This window comes from Lissotriton helveticus, chromosome 8 (genome assembly GCF_964261635.1).
Source record: "Lissotriton helveticus chromosome 8, aLisHel1.1, whole genome shotgun sequence".
NCBI classification, from domain to species: Eukaryota; Metazoa; Chordata; class Amphibia; order Caudata; family Salamandridae; genus Lissotriton; species Lissotriton helveticus.
The window spans coordinates 1,007,336,920-1,007,353,618 of record NC_136069.1 but is presented as its reverse complement, the minus strand read 5'-3'; positions in this window follow the sequence as shown (position 1 = coordinate 1,007,353,618).

Below are 16,699 nucleotides of genomic sequence, written 5' to 3'. Positions count from 1 at the left end.
CATGTCACCTGTGTTACCTCAGATTAGGAAGCACACTGAGGGCCTTATTCATGAAAAGTGACGCATCGCTGCGTGAAAACAGCGATGCGTCACTTTTCACTGCGCACTTCTTGCGACACCAATGATGCGTCATATTTAATGTATGACGCATCATGTCCCAAGGACTTACAGATAAGTCAGTATTTCTGACGTATCTGTAAGCGCAAAAGTTACGCATTGCTGGAGTGTGTCACAAAAGTGACGCAACTCCAGCAATGCGTCCTTTCACATGGGGAAAGCCCCATGTGAAAGGGCTTGCATCAGTCTTACGCCTGCTGTGAGTAAGGCGCAAGATTTTGACATAACAGCGTCCTAAAAGTGACGCAGTGAAATCTCACAGATTTCACTGCGTCACTATTACGAGGCTTTTTGCGGGGGAACGCCCCCTCTGCATACATTATACCTGACGCAGGTATGATGTGGCGCAGGGGTTTAAAAAGTGACGCATCTACCTAGATGCGTCATTTTTTAAATATGGCGCAACAAGGCACATGTTTTATGCCGCCGATGTGTCACAAAAAGTGACGCATCAGCAGCACAAAACTGACGCAGGGCCTCATAAATGAGGCCCTGAGCTTCTTTGCTGTTGGTTTGTGTCATGCTTTTTGATAATGCTTGGTATCTACATTTGCAAGATAGAGGATTTTTATTTTGTGAAATAGTGAGGTTTCAGTAGTGAACTTGAATGGTTGTACATAGGACCTGCGCTCTGTTTCTAAAATGTTATTACAAAAACGATTTTGGGGTAAATTAATGGCTTTAACAATTTTTGAGAAGGAATAAATAGTGTGTGCATGAATACATAAAAATATCTGAACCTTTCACAATCATGTCACCTGTGTTTCCTCAAATTAGGAAGTAGATTGTGCAGATGAGGTGAGGCATGTCCAGGGGTGCAAAGGAGTTGAGGCCTGTGTCCATGAGTGCAATGGAGAGGACTTACCTCCTCTGAACCTTAGACAAGCATTATCTAATCTGTGCCCCTTGGATAGACCTCAATACATTGAGTATAATTGATGGTAACAGGGTGCAGATGAGATGAGGCGTGTCCAGGGGTGTAGATGAACTGAGGCCTGTCTCATGGTGTTGAGGTCTATTCAGGGTTGCAGCTGAGGTGAGGATTGTCATGGGGTGCATAGGAAGTGATGCCTGTGTTGAAGAGTGTAGTGGAAGAGAGGTCTGTCCAGGGGTGGAAAGAAGGTGAGGGCTGTGTATAAGAGTGTAGTGGGGGATAGGCTTCATAAAGTGCAGTCCAGTGCACTCTTAGACATCGGTCTCACCACCTATGCTCCTCAGGACAGGCCTTATCTCATGTGCACAATCTGCTTACAAATCTGAGGAAACACAGGTGATATGATTGTGAAATGTGCAAATATATTTTTTAATCATGCAGATACTATCTAATCCTTGTCAATAATGTAAAACCAATTCATGTGCTCGAAATATTTTTTTAGAATTACATTTAAAAAACAGAGATAAGGTCATATGTATAAGCATTATAGTGTTTATATTGTTTGCTTATTGTCATTGCTTTGTTGTTTGGTAATAGTGGTCTATAATGAGTTTTTTATTTATTTTTGTTTACCACAGATTGAAATCAAGATTTCAATAGTAAGGAAATATGCCCTCAAGGCAGAGGAGAAGGAAAGATGCTAAGCGGAAAAAATCAAAAACAGGAACGGAATTAAAGCAGTCTCCTACAACAAATACTTCAAAAAACGCGAAAAGAGCTCCTGGTAAGACAACTAAGTCTTTTTTTCGGAACATATGTAGATCCCAAAAAAATGATAATGTGCATGTTAATGTGAAGAAGGAGAGAGCAAATTTGTAGAGGAAGGAGAGATCTCCAAAAAATGTTACTACTGCAGCAGGAGACAATAATATGTATAGGAATAGAAGGCAAAATCAATTTAGGGACATTCGTAAACGAATGTTTCACAATAGGGTAGTTTTAAATTTGTTGAAAATGTTAAGAAAGGTAAACAGAGAGCTGCTTTTAACAAGAAAAAGAAAAATATAGAGAAGATTGTTGATCAAGCTTTTGAAGTTAAGAAACAATTATTTATTTTAGTAATTAATAGAATTAGGACACTTAACAAGACAGTTGATGTTTTCAAATCCAATAGTAGATGGAAAAGAGTAATTAATCGAACAAATTTTTGTAAAGTTTTTTCAGGAGAATGGATGCATTGTTCAAGTTGTGAGCCATTTTGTAATGAGGAGAGTTACTTCTAGGAGAATGATTTGGTACATGCAGTTGACACCAGTGGTCGAGCATATGAGGTGAAAGATGGTTGTCCGATTGAAAAAGAGAAACTTGTGTCTAGAGATGCAGAAGAGGTGTTAGCTGATGAAGTTTTAGGGAGACGTACTAAGGGTCCAGTGTACACTTGGAAGTGTAGTAGTATTTGTAGTGTCGACAGGATTCAATTGATGTGCTTTGTAATTTCTTACGTACATATAGTAAGAAAAGTCTAAAACAGAAAATGAAGATGTTGCAAGACTATGGGCCCGATGTAGGTAAAATAGATTTACCGATTTTTAATTACCGAATCATACCGATTCGGTAATTAAAAATCGGTAAATCTAAGGGGTTGAGATGTAGGAACATCCAGATGTTCCTTCTACCGAATCGGTAAATATCTGTATTTACCGATTCGGTAAATACCGACCGGTAATGGCCCATTCATTCCTATGGGCTTTGAAGCCCATAGGAATGAATGGGGCATTACCGGTCGGTATTTACCGAATCGGTAAATACAGATTTTGACAAGGGTGCAGGGGGTGTCACTTTGACACCCTCTAGCACCCCCAAAAAAGATTCAGGGGCCATGTGGCAGGCATACCTGCCCTAAGGGCAGGTCTGCCTGTCATATGGCACAGGTGTGCATGCACACATGTGCATGCACACCTGAATCGGTATTTTACTATCAAATATATTTGATGGTAAAATACAGAATCGGTAAGGGTTGTGGGACTCAGAAGAGTCCCACCTACATATCAAAAATACCGAATAGGTATAAATACCGATTCGGTATTTTACAGATTCGGTAAATTTACCGATCGGTAAATTTACCGAATCTGTAAAATTCTGGGCCCTACATACCAATTCTGATTTTCCGGTCGGTAACGGCCGAAAATACCGATTTTCGGCCGTTACCGACCGACCTACATCTGCCCCTTAGATCCTTGCAGAGTGAGATAAAACACAGGTTTGCATGGACATTCACTGGCTTGTCTTTCAAAAAAAGTATGTCAGAGTGTTTTTCATCATTTTAGGATGTTAGCAGTGCATCATAACAAAATGAGGAAATTAGTGAGAAGGTTGTATTATGCAAAAAGTCCGGCACTTAAGCTTAAACAGTTAAATAGTGCTCTTTTGCATGGAACTGAATTAGATGTGAAGAAGATTTGTGAAGAAATTGAGATTTGTTATTTTTGTGAAAAAGAGGACAGTGTAGAAATTGACCCAGTAATACAAGGTAATGTGGAAGATAATGTACAGATTTCAAGTACAGAAAAGTTTGACCAGGAAATTGCCAAGTTTAAGGTGAAATCAAGTGAAAGGCCTAATTTTACTTGTGTGTGTTGTCGACGGACTCATTATAAGATTCAGACTAGGTTAGTTGATTTATATGCAAAAAGTGAAATGGAAAATAATAGTGAATGGAAGATATTTGCAACTTATTTGTTGGTAGAGAATTTTTTTGATTTGAGTTCAGATCAGCGTATTTGTAATTATTGTTATAATAAATTAAATGAAAACAGAATGCCTGCTAGAGCTGTTCATAATAATCTTGAGTTGGTAGACATTCCTGCTGAATTGATGGATTTAAATACATATGAATCTATTTTGATTCAATGTGTCCATCCTTTTCAGGCTATTGTTCGCATGGAGCCTAAGATAGGGAAATTGCCTCCTTCAGAGTTACAGAGAGAATTAAAGGGAAGAGTTGTTTATTTGCCTCTAGATTTCAAGAAAAATATTGATACAATTGGTGTAGAAAAAGTGGAAGAGGAACCTTTAGTTATTCTAGTTAATGGGGTCCCGACAAAGAGTAAGAAAATCTGGCAAGATTTAGTGGATGTTAGGAAAGTCAAAAAGGCAACGTTGTATTTAGTCAAAAACAATGAGTACTACAAACATGTATGTGTTGGAGCAGAGGAAATAGCTGCAGAAGAAGACAGTGATTGTTCAGCTGGCCAAATTGAAAAAGTTGATGTGTCTAGAAGTGAAGAAATATATGAACATTATACTGTTCATCCTTTGCATTCCAAAGAAGTAATGGGGAATGCAATTGAATTGTTTCAAATGAAAGCAGCAAAAGGAAGTCCCATTAGTGTATGGGAAGAAAGTTTGAAAGCTCGTTCTTTTCCACAGCTATATCCAACAGGTCGAGGTGGACGATATGACGATCGACCAATTCAAATTCCTGCATCTGAATACCGGACTTTAAGATTATATGCTGAAGATCCAAGGTTTCGTCAATGCATTCCATATTTGTTTCATCTACTGTATGAAAGTAACTTGTCTGGGCTTTCTTATGCAGTAAATCATATACTGAAAAGTGGAGCACATCTGCAAAATGTTTCGGCGAGGGACTTTATGGAGAAAGTTAACCTGCAAGATAATATTTTGGAATCTCATCTAATCAATCTCATGGCATGTCAGCGTGGTACAAACGAGTATTGGTACCGTCGTCATGGGGAATTGAAATGTATGCTAAGAAACTTAGGAACTCCTACATGGTTCCTCACTCTTAGCTGTGCCTAGTATGCATGGGACGACTTACTTCAATGTATACGCGAGGCAAATGCAAATATACAAAATATAGAATTCAAAACACCTGGAGAACTGTGTTCTTTGGATCCAGTGAATGTATGCAGATATTTTAATCATAGATTTGAAGCTATGATGTCTTTTATTACCAACAAAAAAAATCCTCCCCTTGGAGAGGTTTTGGATTTCTTTTGGAGAAAGGAGTATCAAGCGAGAGGTGCTCCTCACATATATATGTTGTTGTGGATTAAAGATGCACCCAAATTTGGAACAGATTCGGATGAAACAGTGATGAGTTTCATTGAAGAGTATTCAACATGTGCTGTTCCGAAAACTACCGAGAAAAACAGTTTAAGGCAACAAGTTTTACGCTTTCAATCCCATCGTTGTGGGAAGTATTGTCGTCGAAAATTCAAAAACATGGAAAAGTTCTACACAAAATGTCGTTTCGGCTTTCCACGACCAGTGATTTGTAACGGAAGAGTAAATAATTTGATGTCTTCTCTACGACATAGTGTGACGAGGAAATCACCAAAAAATACATACAATATAAAAAGAAACGAAGAGTCCAAGTACATCAACGACTACAACCCAGTGATTTTGTCCATGTGGAATGCTAACATGGATATTCAGTTCGTTGCTGACAACTCTATTGCTGTGGCTCGATATGTGACGTCTTACATCACAAAAAAAGAAAAGACAGAACTGAAGGAAATGTGGGAGGACATTTCACATGAAAAGAGTCTAAGCGAAAAATAATACAGTTACAGTCTGAAGATGTTGTCACATCGAGAAATTGGAGCATATGAATGTTCTGATCGATTGTCATCAGCAAGTCTATATGCGAAATCTAGAACCATCATTTGGGTGAGTTTAGGTCTTGCTGTAACAGGAAACCGAGTTTTGAAATCTGTACAAGAAATAGAGTATTTGGCGGAGAAAGAAGCAGACAGTACAGATATTTTGAAGACAAACATGTTGGATACATACTATCCAAATAGAAGTCCTCACCTTGAGAACGCTTGTCTATATGAAGTTCTGCAAAGTTATATTTATAAGAGGAACATCAGAGAAGATATCAATAATGGAATATATGCTGTCATTGGATGTGAAGGATGTCTAGTGAAACAGAGAAAAGGTCATTTGATTAATCATCGTAAATTGAGTTGCGAAAATCCAGACAAAAGGGAATTTTACTATTTGGCTCTTTTTCAACTCTTTAAACCATGGCGTGCAGAAGAGGAACTACTTGGAGATTTTCTCTGTTACGAAGACTCTTTTAATGCAACCAAGGATACCATACAATGTCCTGTTTTTCCAAGTTATCTGCAAATGTTGAATGAAGAAATAGAGCAAGAAGCAACAATTGCTGCAGAGATTGCGAGAGACAGTTCTCAAGACAGTCAGAGTTCTACTTCATTGAGTCAGGATCCACTAGGAGGACCAATTATTCAAAATGAGGCTGCCACTTCCATGGATGAGGTGGAAAGAGCTATGGAACAAGCTGAAGAGGATGTAATTAACTTAGAAGATTTGGTGAAACAACTAAACATTGAGCAGAAACAGATATATGACGAAGTCACAGAACAGATTGAACATGGATTCAGTCATGAGAAAAAAGAGTGCTCATGTACATCATTTAAGCCTGTCCAACTGTACGTGAGTGGAGAAGCGGGAACTGGAAAAAGTTTTCTGATTAAAGCAATTGCAACTTATTTGCAGAAAAGGACTGAATCACCGCTGTCTTGTGTTGTAACCGCTCCAACTGGGCTAGCAGCACATAACATTAAAGGGATTACTTTACATCGTTTACTGATGCTACCAGTTGAGCATGATAACAAATTACAATACCACAAGCTATCTGGAGATGCTTGTTCTGAAGTTTCGAGAATCCTGAAGAAAATGAAACTTCTTATCATTGATGACGTAAGCATGGTCTCAAATCTAATGCTTGCTTTTGTGCATTTGAGAATGCAAGAAATTTTTAGAACAGAATATGATGTCTTATTCGGAGGAAAACACATTATTGTTTTTGGACATCTACTGCAGTTGACTCCAGTGAAAGGACAACCTGTGTTTAAAATGCTCACGCATGAAGATACCAGGAAGTGCCTAGGAAGCATTGGAAATGTTAATATATGGTTAAACTTCAAATATGCAGAACTGCTTCAAAATATGCGACAGGCAAAGGATGAAGATTATAAAAATATTCTACAAGATGTAAGAATCGGAAAACTAAGTGAGCATGGGAAGGAAGCTTTACATGCATGATTAATTTCAAACTTGTATCCAGATGAAAACATTCTTCCAGAGAATATTTTTAAGAACATTACTGAGAACAAATCTGGGATATGTTTGATGCCAACTGTGAAAGAATGTTCCATCTTCAACAACAAAATGTTAAAGTTAGAAAATGAAGAGATTGTGAAACTGGAAGCTATAGATAAAATAGAGCATATGGGAGCAACAATTATTTTGTCTGAAAATTTGAAATCAAAATTGAATTCATTAGAGAAGACTATATCTAAAACTGCTGGTTTTGAAAAGACTCTGAATGTGTGTTTAAATTGTCGTATCATTTTGAGAAGGAATTTACATGTTGAAAGAGGTCTGGTAAATGGAGCAATGGGTCATGTTGTTGATTTTGTGAATTACAGAAATAGAGATGGATTTGAATTTGTAGAAATTTAATTTGATGGCATTGATGAAACACAACAAATCGGTCGTTGTTCAGCTAGATTTTTGCTTGTGAAAGACTTATATGTTAGCCGAAATAAGTTCCCTATTTGTCTGGCATATGCAGTCACAATTCATAAATCTCAAGGTTTAAGTGTAGATAGTGCTCTGGTGAACATTGGAACTTCTGTGTTTAAAGAAGGTATGGCATATGTGGCATTATCACGAGTCAGAACTTTATCAGGATTGTACTTGGTTGAGTGTGATGAGACAAAGATTTGTGCAGATCTAGATTGTGTTAAAGAATACAATAGGTTAAGAAGAGAGTATGCTCCACATTTGCCTCAATATCCTCTGTTTGAAAAACGTGTGGAAAACCGAAAAAGAAGAAATGAGAATAATTGCAGTGAGGTAGTAGCAAAAAGACAAAAAGTAGATGAAACTGTAATTGTAAGCAGAAAGAAAAAGGATTCTGTTGAAGATGTCGTTGGATTTCAGTTTGAAAACAGTTTTGGTGTCAACTGCTATGCTAATGTAGTGCTTAATGTTGGTTTTTTTCTTCAAAATTTACAAGAACAGATTGTTGAAAATCGGGATGAAACATTCTGCTGTTTATTGAATTCTGTGTTTGAGAAATGTAGCAGTGATAGAGGAAAAATAGAAAGTGTTTCAGAAATTCGAAATCTTCTAGACATATGTTCTGGTGAAAATCAATTTTCACAGAATATTCAGCAGGATTGTCAGGATTTTTTAATGTATGTTTGATGAATTGGAAGATGTAGGTGTAGATATAAAAAATCTTTTTAGCCTTTCTTATCAATGGCAGCACGACTGCGACAACTGTAGTTTATCAAGTAGTACTAGAATAGGCACTGAAAGATTTATATATTTGAGTTTACCAGACTGCAAATCAGTGTCTTTTAATAATCTAGTTAAAGCAGCTGATCACATTATGGTGTGTACCCAATGTAAGTCTGCAATGCTGTCCACATTATTTTTACAAACTTATGGTAAATATGTCATATTAATGTTCCAACGATGTAGATCTGATGGAAGTAAATTGTCAACTTCTATTAAAATGTTTGTGGCTTCTCAGTTATCAATTTCAGGAAGAACTTTTGCAACTGCAGCTATTATTTATCATGACGGTCCTTCAACAACATCAGGGCATTACACATGCTATTTAAAATGTCGTAAAGGTTGGACCCACTATAATGACACTCATTTGACTTTCAAACAACGTTTGCCTTTTGACTTAAAAATTTCATACCTTAGAACCAAAATTTAAGTAAAGGTAATTGCCCTATGAAGACGGGAGCAGATAATAAAAGTTAGTTTGCTGTTTAAAATTATATTGTGAGTAAAAGTGATGACACTATTTGGCCTTAAGGAAAAGTGAAGGAATGAGCAAAGAGTCATGACTGAAAAAAAGGAGTATATGAAAATAATGAAAGTATTTCAGATGTTCTTCGAGCTTTTCTTCTAGAAAGTCGATGAAATGGAATTTTTAGAGAACAGCAGAGTACTTTCCAACGAAAAGGACCTTCATGATGTACTATTTGGCCTAAAGGAAAAGTACGTGAATGAAAGATTAGTGTACATTTGTGATTTTTAAGTTAAGATGGTTTTTTTAAAACACAATCTTTTTGATTGTGTTTTTTTCCCGCTGTCATATGATGAGTAGTTTGAACTCACTGTTTTAAGTGAAATTCAATATATACTGAGAACAGCAAAAATAAACTATGTAACATGTTGTACAAGTTATATTATAGTTTGTATTGTGTAATTTAATTTGTATTCCCATTGTCTCACAGTCACTTTGCTTTTTGCATCCGCTTTCACCTCTTTTTACTCACTTATAATGTCTTTCTCTCACTCTGTTTCACACCCATTCGTTTACTGCACTTCTTTCACAACCCCTCATTTTCATTTCAACTGTCTGCATCCCCTCTCTCCCTTGCACCACTTTTCAGCTTTCAGTCTCTCTGCTTTACTTCCCTTTTCCGTCTTTTCCTCCTTTGCTCTTTTAGTAATTCCTCTTTACTCACTCAGCAGTATTGTCGCACTCTATCACTATAACTCACCCACTCTCCCTCGCTTATCTTTGTTTGCTCCTTTCTTTTGACCTCTTCTATCTATTTTCCGTTCACTACCTCTATGTCCTCAGTCCCTCACTCTCCTTGTGTTATGTTCACTTGTGTTTATCTACCTTCTATCATTTCTCTTACAACAACTTCACTGCTCCTCTCTCATCGTTCTTCATCCCATTTCTGTTACTCTGGTTCCATTACTACCCCTCATTTCCAATTTCCTATCTTTCAGTGTCCTTCTCTTTACTTTCATCACCGAATAACTTTCTCTCAGTACCACTGTTTTAGTCCTCTTCTCCTCTCTTTCATTTTTTGCTCCCTTACTCATTTCCTTTCCTCACTCATTGTACTCCACTTCACTCAGTCCTTCTCTTAGTCTCTCTATCTACTAACTTCCTCACTCCTTTTCCCTCAATCCTTCTATATTATCCTCTCTACCTTCATCCCTTCACTCTATGACTCTACTTCACTTACTCTCAGTTATCTTCCATTCCTCATTCTTCTAAATGCATCCTTAATTAGACTCCTTTCCCTCTGAGTCATTATCTTTTTACTTACTCCTGTTTCCTAATTTAGTTTTGCTAACTCACATTCTTTTAGTATCTTTCTTACCTTCAGTTCATTTCTCTCTCCTTCTCTTCCTCTCTGTCAGTGAATCTATATACCTTTTGCTCAGTAATTTGCTCTCCTTCTATTTCTTTTTCCCTCTTTTTGTCCTTCTACCTTACTTTATTTCCCTTTCTGTGTCCTTCACTCTTACTTTATTTCTAAATACACTGTTCTGATTTTTAACCTCTTCATTTGTATCTTTTATTTTAAAATACATATTTTACTAATTATAACTTATTTTTTCTTCTCTCTTTCACAGATACAAAGTGTTGTAAAAAAATGTAATTAAAGTTACATTAATTATATGGTAAGTGTGACTAAAAAATGTAGTTTGTCATCACCCTTTGCTTTAACCTCACTACTATTTTCTCAACCTACCTCACTCCTGTTTCTTTACTCTGCTTCCCTCACTCATTCTGATCCTCCATGTTTACTCCCCTTTCCCTAACTCCCCTCCCACATTCAACTTCCTTCAGTCCCCATTCTTTACTTCCCTTACCCTATGTTCCCTTCCTTTGCTCCCTCACTCATTCTCTTTCCCTTAATCATTTACTTTACTCCTACACACACACCTCACCACCCCACCACACACACACACCTCTGACATACACCCCACACACACACTACACACACACACCTCACACACACACACACACACACACACACACACTCCTCACACATACACACCCACACATCCCACACACACACCCCACACACATACCCCCACACCCACACCCCCCCACACATACCTCACACACCCACACCTCCACCCACACACCTCCACCCACACCCACACACACCCCTCACACCCCCACACCCCCACCTACACCCACACACCCCACACACCCCCACCAACACACACCTCGCCCCCCCCACACACACACACCTCACAGACACACCCCACACATCCCTCACACACACCTCACTCCCCCCACACACACACCTCTGACACCCCCCCACACACACACACACACCACACACATACCTCACACACACACACACGCACACACACACTCCTCACACACCCCCCCACACACACACACACACACCACACACACACACCCACACACATACCCCCACACACCCCACACCCACCCACCCCACACACACACACCACACACACACACACACACTCATTATTATTTTTTTTAGGGGGTGCGCGCCCCGGTACACTTATCGGTGCACAAACCGGTACGCGTACCCTGGAGAAAAAAAGAAAGACAGAGTTTTTTAAAAATGTAGCATTTTTATATAAATTGGCGGCAGTTCTGAAAAGAACTGTTTTTTTATTGTTTTTGTTGTTTTATTTTTTTTTATTTTTTTTTTAACGTTTTTTACTTTTTTTGGCTTTTCTGAACAATTTTATATTTGTTTGTAGTTTTTCTGGGGTCAAACAAAACACAGGGAATTGCAAACAGCTCAACTGGAGCAAAAAAAAAAGAAAAAAATGAAAGTTTCTTGCTGCAGTGATGGTTGTCTGCAGCTCGATTGAGTAAAATGATGCTTTGCTCACCATATGAAATTGTTTTGTTGCAAAATTTGCAAACAAATTTAAAATTTGCAAACTTAGTTTGTACATTAGGGACCATCTCCCTAGCCTCTGCACCCGATGGAGTGGGTTGATTGGAGGCGCTTGAAGAAGAAGGATGGGGAGGGTCCTTGGTCAGTTCCCTGACCTCTGCTGCCGAAAAATTGTTTGGGTGCTTCCTCTGCATATGTCTAATCATAGTGTGGTTCCCAAAAGAATACTTCTTCTTTGGGTTCCCTCTTGACAGTTGTTGGCCACAGATGAGGAAATTCACCTTAGCTGCATTCACCTTGTTTGCACCCCTTGGCATCTTGTAAAAGTTCCAAATAAAATGTTCTTTGGGTCTGTATGGGGGATTGTCCTCGGGCAGAAAGTGCCTCTCCTCCTCCTCCTCTTCATCCTCCTCTTCTTCTTGACCACCAATGTGGTCTTGTGGTGGTCTTTGTGGTGGTGGTGGAGGTGGTGGTGGTGCAGATGCACCTGCAGCTGCTACTAGTGAAGCCATTTCTCACAGAATGAATGCAGGTCTTCTTCACTCAAACAACAAAGTGAAAATGAGGAAAAAAGGTGGGGTCTTTCATCATTTGGAAAACAAAACTGTTGTGAACCAATCAAAGTGTTATTTTCAGGTCTCATGACCGGGGCTTTCTCATCATTTGGAAACCAAAAGTGTTCTGAACCAATCAAAAGTGTTATTATCAGGTCACATGACCCGACGCGCTTACGCTACGCGCCCCCGGTGCATGCTCGGCGGCGCTTACGTTGCGCGATCTTATGCGCTCGGGTGCTTCCGGGTGCGCTCACGTAGTGCGTCATATGACGCATCACGTGGCTACGTGATACGTCACGATGTTGTTTTCGTTCGCGGGAATAGCGCTAACGGGACGCTCACTGGTATGCGCCCCGGGGCGCGCCGAAGAACTGCGCTTACCGGTAAGCGCATCGGTACGCGCCCCGGGAGCGCTCCGGGGCAAAAAAAAAACAAACAAATACTATTACATAATTATACAATATAAAATTTGTTATCAAAAATATTACTTTTCATACCTATAGAGATTTGCTATTAAAAAAACATTGAAATTCACTGAAAAAACCATAGGTTTCACACCAGTTATAGTTAGGAATTAGCATTTGAAAAACCTATTAAATTCACTGAAAAAACCATAGGTTTCACACCAGTTATAGTTAGCTGGAAATTTTGCTCGCATAAAACCATTGAAATTCCCACGTTATAGTTAGTTGGACTCACTATAACTTGCGCGTGCAATGCACTGCTGATGACGTCACATATTACATCACTCATGACATGGTCAGTGACATCACTCATGACATCACTGATGACACCATCCTTGTGACACAGTGACAGACCTCCTTTCACTGTAATGTAACCCTTGAAACACATATTCAAAAATAGAAATTAAAATTTTCAAATTAAATGGAGATACCTATACCAGTTACAACAGCCAATTCAGTAATTCCACCATCTATATACACATCCACTCATTCACAAACAGTTCTATATAGTCACTCATACATATACTCACTCATCATATGTAGTGATACACCTATACATCCTCTTACACACCGACAGTCATCCAAATGTTACTCACACACATACTCACACATGCAAATAAACTATTGAACATCCATTTATTTGCATATACAGCTATACACACCCTACCACTTTACTTCTAAGGAAACTTACACATACTTACTCTCTTAAACAATCACTTATAGAAACACATACTAATTTAAACAAGAACTCTTACAATCCCTCACTGTCACATATACTCACTTATATACATCAACATTCACAAATACAAAATTAAAACATAAGTAGTTAGTGACAAAAAAACTAGTGAGACAGTAATTCACTCACTAACACACCCATACACACACTCATCCACCCATACAGTCCAGCACACATGCTGTCTTCAAAACACATACAAACAGTGAGTCAGTCATTCATGCATGTATGTGCTAAGTAATACCCCCAGCAAACCATACAGACACTCATACTGATACTAAAAAAAATCTAATAACCCATATGCATACACATGTAGCTACTCACTAACCCATGCAGCCACTTATACAGAAAGTGAAACACTGATACATATATTTAAATATTTAAACATTACTCACTAATATTTATTTTTCAGAAAGACACACATTCACTGGATGGTGTCATCAGTGATGTCATGAGTGATGTCACTGACCATGTCATGAGTCGTCATCAGCAGTGCATTGTACGCGCAAGTTATAGTGAGTCCAACTAACTATAATGTGGGAATTTCAATGGTTTTATGCGAGTAACATTTCCTGCTAACTATAACTGGTGTGAAACCTATGGTTTTTTCAGTGAATATATATATATATATATATATATATATATATATATATATATATATATATATATATATATATATATATATATATATATATATATTCACTGAAAAAACCATAGGTTATAGACCATATATAGTTAGGAATTAGCATTTACAAAACCTTGAAAATTCACTGAAAAAAGCATAGGTTATAGACCATATATAGTTAGGAATTAGCATTTACAAAACCTTGAAAATTCACTGAAAAAACCATAGGTTATAGACCATATATCGTTAGGAATTAGCATTTAAAAAACCTTATTTTACTCACACAAAACCATTGAAATTCCATATATAGTTAGTTGCACTAACTATATATCGCGCACCCGCAATCCACTGCTGATGATGTCACATATTACATCATTCATGACATGGTCAGTGACATCACTGATGACATCAATGATGACATCACTGATGACATCTCAAATGACATCACTGATGACATCACTGATGACATCATCCAGTGATTATGTGTTTCTGTAAAGTTTAAATATGTTTTACATATTGAAGAATGACTGGATGTATAAGTGTCTGAATGAAGGTTTTAGTAGGTGCGTGATTGACTGTATGAGAGGTGATTAAATGCGTCTTACTGAATGCACGGGTTAGTGACTAAACTGTCTGAAAGTGTGCATCAGTATGTCTGTTGTTGTGCAAGCTGCTGCATGTGTTGATCAGTAGCTATATGAGTGGCTATATGGGTTATTGATTGGTTGCACAAGTATTTGTATGGGAGACTGAGTGTGTGTATGGCTGGCTGGGAGGTGTGTGACTCTGTGCAGATCAATGTGTACTTGTATCAGTGATTGTATAAGAGAGTAAGTATGTGTTAGTATATGTTTCAAAAATGTAAGGTGTTCTGTGTTTAACTGTATAGATGAGAAAATGGAAGTGTGATTGATTCTTTTCAGGACTGATTAGGTGTGTGAGTAACTCCATGGATGAGTGGCAGAGTGTGAGTGTCTTTATAGGTGTATGAGTGCATATGATAGTGTTGTAAAGATGAGTGATTGTATGTATGAATGATTGTATGGGTGAATGAGTGAATGTGTGTGTAGACATAGGAATCAGTGAGTGCGTATGTAGTAACTAGTATTGGTGTGTCAATGGTTTCAAAAATTATACTCTGTATTTAACACTGGGTGTAACGGAGGTTATATTAGAGTGTGAGGAGATGCATTGTATTATCACATGAATGATATCATCAGTGATGTGATCATTGATGTCAAATGAGATGTCATCAGTGATGTCATCAGTGATGTCATTTGAGATGTCATCAGTGATGTCACTGACCATGTCATGAATGATGTAATATGTGACATCATCAGCAGTGGATTGCGGGTGCGCGATATATAGTTAGTGCAACTAACTATATATGGAATTTCAATGGTTTTGTGTGAGTAAAATAAGGTTTTTTAAATGCTAATTCCTAACGATATATGGTCTATAACCTATGGTTTTTTCAGTGAATTTTCAAGGTTTTGTAAATGCTAATTCCTAACTATATATGGTCTATAACCTATGGTTTTTTCAGTGAATTTTCAAGGTTTTGTAAATGCTAATTCCTAACTATATATGGTCTATAACCTATGGTTTTTTCAGTGAATTTCAATGGTTTTTTAATAGCAAATATCATAAGCTGTCGAATGTCAAGTACGTGGTAAGTAAAAACATTTTCGTGTTTATGCACACTGATCTGCTTTGAATGCTGCCCCCCCCCCCCTCATTTCTATTAGGAGTACTCTCTCTTTGCAGATAGTGAAAGGTAGTTAACGCAGGCCTTTGCCCCCGTTGTAATACGTCGTGCCTGCTTCTCTCTCCATTTGATTGATTGTTATCCAAGCATTTACTGTTTTAGAATTGGTTCTCTTTGGTTCATTCTCTATTTACAAACAAACACGGAGTCGCAATACTCTGTTTAGTCTTTGCTGCATGTGTTGATCAGTAGCTATATGAGTGGCTATATGGGTTATTGATTGGTTGCACAAGTATTTGTATGGGAGACTGAGTGTGTGTATGGCTGGCTGGGAGGTGTGTGACTCTGTGCAGATCAATGTGTACTTTTATCAGTGATTGTATAAGAGAGTAAGTATGTGTTAGTATATGTTTCAAAAATGTAAGGTGTTCTGTGTTTAACTGTATAGATGAGAAAATGGAAGTGTGATTGATTCTTTTCAGGACTGATTAGGTGTGTGAGTAACTCCATGGATGAGTGGCAGAGTGTGAGTGTCTTTATAGGTGTATGAGTGCATATGATAGTGTTGTAAAGATGAGTGATTGTATGTATGAATGATTGTATGGGTGAATGAGTGAATGTGTGTGTAGACATAGGAATCAGTGAGTGCGTATGTAGTAACTAGTATTGGTGTGTCAATGGTTTCAAAAATTATACTCTGTATTTAACACTGGGTGTAACGGAGGTTATATTAGAGTGTGAGGAGATGCATTGTATTATCACATGAATGATATCATCAGTGATGTGATCATTGATGTCAAATGAGATGTCATCAGTGATGTCATCAGTGATGTCATTTGAGATGTCATCAGTGATGTCACTGACCATGTCATGAATGATGTAATATGTGACATCATC